Raw genomic sequence first — 7,722 nt, forward strand, 5'->3', positions numbered from 1 at the left:
CAAAATAATACTAAATTAAAGAGTACTAACGACACTAAAATAAATTATAAAATATTTTTTGTTTAATATTATCAAATGTATAGTACTCCCTTTTATATTTTTATTTCTTACTGTTTTTTAGTTCATATGAATTTTTTTATTATTTACTATTCTTTAGGTTTAATATGTAAAGTGTCTTTTTAATTTTTATTTGACTTTGTTCTTTTTTATTTTTTACTTATTTTTATTATTGACTTTTTTTTTTATATTTTTTTCAGTGTTCTAATCTCTCAAGTATGTTATTAATTTTTTTATGGTATTCTTATTATTTCTTGTTCATATGAATTCTATTTTTTTTTCTCTTTTATGTACTGTATTTATATCTTATACGAAGTTTATTTTATTTTTTTATTTGATATAGTTCATATAATTTTTTTTATTTTTTATTATATTTCTGTTATTCATATGACATATATTGTTGGTTTTATAAAATTTTGATCAGTTTTTTATTTACGTGAGTTCTCGTTTTATATTTTATTATACTTTATATTTTATTATACCTTATCTAATAATTTTAAATATCTATTATATATTACTAATTTTACAACTAAAATGTACCACATGTCACTTTCTCATTGCAATTAAATCAAATATTTTCTACCAAAATTAAATAGTTATCTCCTCCTCTCTTTCTCTTTTTCTATTTCTCACCTTCTTTCACCCACTCTATTTCTCTTATATATCATTATCAATAACTAATTACGAATTTAACAATCAAAATATGCAACATAACATTCTATAATTATAATTAAATTTAAATTAAAATTAAAATATTAAAATTAAAATTGTAATATAACAATATTATATTACTAATTTAACAACCAAAATGTGCCACATGACACTCTATCATTGAAATTGAGATGAAATATTTTCTTCAAAAATTAATAAACTCCCTTCCTCCAACATCTTATCTACCTCTCTCTTCTTTCCTATTTCTCTCTATCCTTCCTATTTTATGTATAACTTATAGTTTATATTTTATATTACTAATTTGATAAAATAAAATATGTGATGAGATATTTTTTATTATAATTAAAATAAAAAATTTTCCTTTAAAAATTAACAAATTCTATCCCTCTTTCTTCTTTATTTTTCTCCTTTTTTTTTCTCATTCTTTATCTCTCTCTACCTTTCTGTTCTATAAAAAATAAAATAAATGTGTTTCAAATAAATTCAAAAAAGTATAAAGAATACATTAAAGTTATAACTAAATATTATTAAAAAATAAATCCGTACTATTATTCACAGAAACAATATATTATTATTATATGCATACTTTTTTAGCTTTGTTATTTAGTTTTAAATTTTTATTGATTATCTTTTTGATCTATATTTTTACCTTTTTCTCTCAATTTTTATTACATATAATTTGAGGAGAATACTAATATTGTGATTAATAATTAGAATTAAGATTCAATTATTTTGAAAAAATAATTTTGAATTAATTTTATTACTATAAGAACCAATTAGCTTGGATTCTTCGGTTCATGCGTGAATTGATAATTTTACTCATTTTATTATTTATTTTTTGAAATAATTTATTAAAAATAAGAAGTATAATCACCGACGGTTAGCTCTCTGCCATCTTCTTGCAATCTCCACCACAGTTTTTCATTGGTTTCCTACTTTTTTTTTTCTCTTTTCGCGGCAGATCACAAACAACGCAATGTGAATGCCCAATGTCTGCTGTAATGAGCCATCTTCCCAAACCCAAAAAACTCTAACTCATGTAATACATCATTAGCTATAAATGATGCACTTGTTCTAAAATAAATAAATAAATAGGGAAGAGGTAACAAATATAAAATATAGAAATATAATTACATAATTTTACTAGTGGATATAATTAATATATTTAATTATATTATAATAAAGTATATAAGAAAGAGAATAATATGAAAGAGAGAATGAAGAATATTTGCTATTCTTATTATTGTTGTAGTGTAATTTGCTTCATATCATATTCTTATTTATAGGCACATAAAAGTTGTGCTTTCAAATGTAATTAAATATGGTCTTCCTTTGATAAAACCAAATTCTGTATCGAAAAGGTTGGCCGCCCAAGATTGTGAAGGAAGTCACAATTCATTAAATGGGCATCCACTCATGCTTATCACAACACTCCTCCTTGGATGACCATTTAGGATTATTGCCTCGTTAAAACCTTACTAAAGAAAAATCCAGTGGAAAAAAATCTTAGTGAAGGAAAAAGAGTACAATATCCTTTGTGATAGGGATTGCCTCATTAAAAACCTTGTCAAGAACCCAATGGCGAAAAAAACTGACAAAAAAAAAAGAGTACAGTCTCCCTCTCTTGCCAACATTATTTTATATCTCGAAATCGGCGCATCCCAATCTGATGTACCAATCTTTCAAAAGAAGATTTTGGGAGTGACTTTATAAATAAATCTGCCAGATTATCACTTGAGCGGATCTGTTGGACATCAATTGTCCCTTGATTTTGAAGATCATGAGTGAAGAAGAATTTGGGAGAAATATGCTTTGTTCTATCACCTTTGATATATCCGCCTTTAAGTTGAGCAATACATGCTGTATTATCTTCAAATAGGACAGTTGGAGCTATCTTTTGATCAATCAGTCCACATGATGACAGAATATATTGGATCAAACTCCTGAGCCAAAAACACTCGCGACTTGCTTCATGAATCACTAGTATTTCAGCATGATTAGAAGATGTTGCTGCAATCGTCTATTTCATGGACCACCATAATATAACTGTACCACCATATGTGAATAGATATCCTGTTTGAGATCTTCCTTTGTGTGGATCAGACAAATATCCAGCATCTGCATAGCCAACTAATTGTGACTTGGATCCATACGGATAAAACAATCCCATATCAACCGTTCTATGAAGATATTGAAAGATTTGCTTGATTCAACTCCAATGTCTTCTGGTTGGAGAGGAACTATACCTTGCTAGTAAATTCACCGCGAATGATATGTCAGGTCGCGTATTATTAGCAAGATACATTAGCGCTCCAATGGCACTAAGATATGGTACTTCAGGAACAAGGATATCTTCATTTTCTTCTTTAGGACGGAATTGATCTTTTTCCACATCCAAAGACCTTACGATCATTGGGGTACTCAACGGATGTGACTTATCCATATAAAATCTTTTCAAGATCTTATCTGTGTATGTTGTTTGATGAATAAAGATCCCATTTTTTATATGCTCGATCTGCAGGCCGAGACAAAACTTAGTCTTTCCAAGATCTTTCATCTCAAACTCTTTTTTTAGAGTTTTTATAATTGTTGGAATCTCTTCAGGAGTCCCAATGATATTTAAATCATCAACGTACACAGCAATTATAATGAATTCAGATGCAGATTTCTTTATGAAAACACATGGACAGATATCATCATTCTTGAATCTATTTTTGGTCAGATGCTCAGTAAGACGATTATACCACATTCGCCCAGATTGCTTCAGACCATATAAAGATCTTTGCAATTTGACTGAGTATAACCCTTGCAAATATTCATTGGATGGTTTAGATATCTTTAGTCCTTTAGGGACTTTCATATAGATATCCCGATCTAATGAGCCGTATAAATAGGTTGTTACCACATCCATTAAATGCATATGTAGTTTATGATATGCAGATAAACTGACCAAATAACGCAATGTTATCGCATCCACTACAGGGGAATATGTTTCTTCATAATCTATACCAGGCCTTTGTGAAAAACCTTGTGCCACAAGTCGGGCTTTGTAGCGCACAACTTCATTTTTCTCATTTCGTTTTCTCACAAATACCCATCGGTATCCAACAGGTTTTACATCTTCTGGTGTACGGACTACAGGTCCAAAGACTTCACGTTTTGCAAGTGAGTCTAATTCAGCCTTCATGACTTCTTTCCATTTTGGCCAATCATTCTTTTGTCGACATTCTTGGACTGATCTTGGCTCAAGATCCTTACTTTCATGCATGATATTTAATGCCACATTATATGCAAATATTTTATTGACAATTGTCTTATTTCGGTCCCATTTCTTTCCTGTAAAGATATAATTTATCGAGATTTCGTCATTTTCACAATTTTCAGGTACCTGAACGTCTTCTGGCGTTATATCAAAATTTTGGACAACTGCAGGTGTCTTTACAATGTCTTTTTCAACAGGAATCGTATTTACCTCTTTTCTCTTTCGAAGATTTTTATCTTTGGAACCGACAGGCCTGCCACGCTTCTGGCGTGTATTTGCTTTAGTGGCTATTTGTCCTACTGGGACATCAATTTGAATTGGGGCATTTTCTGCCCTGCCATGCTTCTGGCGTGAATTTGCTTCAGTGACTACTTGTCCTACTGGGACATCAATTCGAATTGGAGCATTTTTCTCTAATATATAATATTTGGTTATCCTCTTTGTATCGGAAAATACATCAGGCAATTCATTTGCTATTCTTTGCAAATGTATAATCTTTTGAACTTCTAGTTCACATTGCCCTGATCGAGGATCTAAATGGATCAACGATGATGCATTCCAATTAAGTTCATTTTCAGGAAGCTTATTCTCTCTCCCTAATGTTGGAAATTTTGATTCATCAAAATGACAATCCGCAAACCGGGCTTTAAATACATCTCCAATTTGTATCTCAAGATACCTCACTATAGAAGGAGAATCATATCCAACATATATTTCCAATTTTCTTTAGGGTCCTGTTTTGATGCGATTAGGTGGTGCAATGGGAACATATATCGCACACCCAAAGATTCTTAAATGGAAAACATTTGGCTGCTGGCCAAATGCTAATTGCATAGGAGAGAACTGATGGTAACTCGTTGGCCTCAAACGAATAAGTGCTGCGACATGTAAAATAGCATGCCCAAACCGAGGTTGGGAGATTTGTTCTCATAAGTAAGGGTCTAGCAATTAATTGGAGGCACTTAATAAGTGATTCTGCTAACCCATTTTGTGTGTGAACATAAGCTACTGGATGTTCAACACTTATTCCATTAGCTATACAATAAGCATCAAAAGCTTGGGAAGTAAATTCACCAGCATTATCAAGACGAATTGCTTTGATTGGATTTTCTGAAAATTGTGCTTTTAATCGAATAATTTGAGCCAATAATCTCGCAAATGCCAGGTTGCGAAAAGATAATAAGCACACATGTGACCATCTCGAAGATGCGTCTATCAGGACCATAAAATATCTAAAAGATCCACATATATCACCTTGAATCCTTTCTAGGAATTCAGGGGACTCAAATCCAATCTTTATTGGTGATGGCCTTAAAATTAACTTTCCTTGAGAACATGCAGTACAACAAAATTCACTAGTTTTAAGAATCTTCTGGTTCTTTAGTGAATGTCCATGAGAGTTTTCAATAATTCTCCTCATCATGGTTGTTCCCGAATGACCTAATCTATCATGCCAAGTTATGTATTCATTTGGGCTAGTAAACTTCTGGTTTACAATGGCATGTAATTCAATTGCACTAATCTTGGTATAATACAACCCAGATGAAAGTGAGGGTAACTTTTCTAATATAACATTTTTATTTAAATCATGAGTTGTGATACATAAATACTCATGATTTTCCTCATTCATTGTTTCAATATGATATCCATTTCGGTGAATATCTTTAAAACTCAACAAGTTCCTCAGAGACTTGGTAGATAATAGTGCATTATTTATTATAAATTTTGTTCCTCCAGAAAACAAAATTATAGCTCTTCCGGAGCCTTCAATCGCATTGCCTGAGCCAATAATAGTATTAACATATTCTTCTTTTGGCACAAGATGGGTAAAATATATATCAATTTTGAGAATAGTGTGCGAACTTGCACTATCCGCAAGGCAAATATCTTCAGGATATGTCCTTACCATTTTTCTTCAAAGACAAATAATAATAATAATAAAATGAGTAGAAGTACATGCACAGTAAAATTATTCATATGAATACTTAACAAATACATATATTAAACTATTTCATCATTGATCAAATAGCCAACATTTCCTTCAGGATCCTCAAAGAAATTAGATACATCATAATGAGTGGTAGAATTTTCATCATTTGAAACAAAATTTGTTTCCTTTACTTTGTCATCCTTTTTCAAGGATGCTTGATAAAGATCAACTAGGTGCCTTGGGGTACAACAGGTACGTGACCAATGGCCCTTTCCACCACAACGGAAGCATTTATCCTCAATTGATTTACTTTGCCCATTGTTTCATTCTTTATATTTCTGGTGGGATATTTTCTTGTGAATATAATTTCTTTTCCTTCCATAAATTTTTTTGTTATCAAAACTTTGTTATTTACCTCTTCTGGGGTTATAATTTGCCGCATTTGTTTCAGAAAATGGGACGGCGCCAGCTGGGCGCGCTCCATGATTTATTAAGAGCAACTCATTGTTGCGTTCAGCAACAAGAAAGCAAGAAATTAGCTCAGAATATTTTTTAAATCCTTTTTCTCGATTGCTACTGCAGGAGCACGTTCGAGGCATGGAAGGTCGAGAAAGTTTTCTCTAACATATCGAGTTTGAGGAAGTATCACATGATTGTACCTTTCTTCAAGGTCTTTCCACAGATCTACAGGATCTTTTAATGTGAGATATTCATTTTTCGATCATACATCAAGATGACAACGAAGGAAATCATGGCTTTGGCTTTATCCTTTTGGGATGTATTATTTTCAGCCTTAATGGTATCTTCAAGATCCATTGAATCAAGAAAGATTTTAGCATCTAGTATTTATGATAAATATTTGTTTCTAGATATATCAAAAGTATTATATTCAAGATGAAAGAGTTTTGACATAATAAAATTTGTTACCTGAAGTCTTCCTAAAACTTCGTTAGAGCTTCGTGCTGATAACGTGTTGTAAAATAACTAAATAAATAAATAGGGAAGAGGTAACAAATATAAAATATGGAAATATAATTACATAACTCTACTAGTAATATTCACTAGAATTACTATATCAATATAATAGATATAATTAATATATTTAATTATATTATAATAAAGTATATAAGAGAGAATAATATAAAAGAGAGAATAAAAAATATTTGCTATTCTTATTATTATTGTAGTGTAATTTACTTCATATCATATTCCTATTTATAGGCACATAAAATTGTGCTTTCAAATGTAATTAAATATGGTCTTCCTTTGATAAAACTAAATTCTGTATCAAAAAAGTTGGCCGCAAGTTAGCCGCCCAAGATTGTAAAAAAAGTCACAATTCATTAAATAGGCATCACCCATACTTATCACAACAGCACTAACATCTTCTTTTTCCTTATTTTTCTAACACAAAAAGATTCATATTTTCCAAGTCACCGTTTAAAATGTTTACTCTTACCATTAGCCTTTTATCATGTTTAATATAAAGTAACTCAAAGTCAAAGTTCCTTTAAAAACACTAGGTGTCCACAATTAATTGACAAGTTCTTTGTAGTCACTATAGCGACAGTAAAACAATGGCCACCACAAAACGCACCTATATATATAAAAGTACTTTTGTTTTTATTTTTTTATTTTTTAAAAAATCAATCCAAAAGACGAATAAATACTCTCTTATTTAAATTAACTATTTAAAAAAAGAAATATATACGTATTAAAAAAATAATAAAGACGAATATCTTTAAAACTATATCATTAAAAAAATTACTCTTTTATTAATATTTTTTTTTCAAAGATAGTG

This window comes from Arachis ipaensis, chromosome B05, assembly GCF_000816755.2.
Source record: "Arachis ipaensis cultivar K30076 chromosome B05, Araip1.1, whole genome shotgun sequence".
NCBI classification, from domain to species: Eukaryota; Viridiplantae; Streptophyta; class Magnoliopsida; order Fabales; family Fabaceae; genus Arachis; species Arachis ipaensis.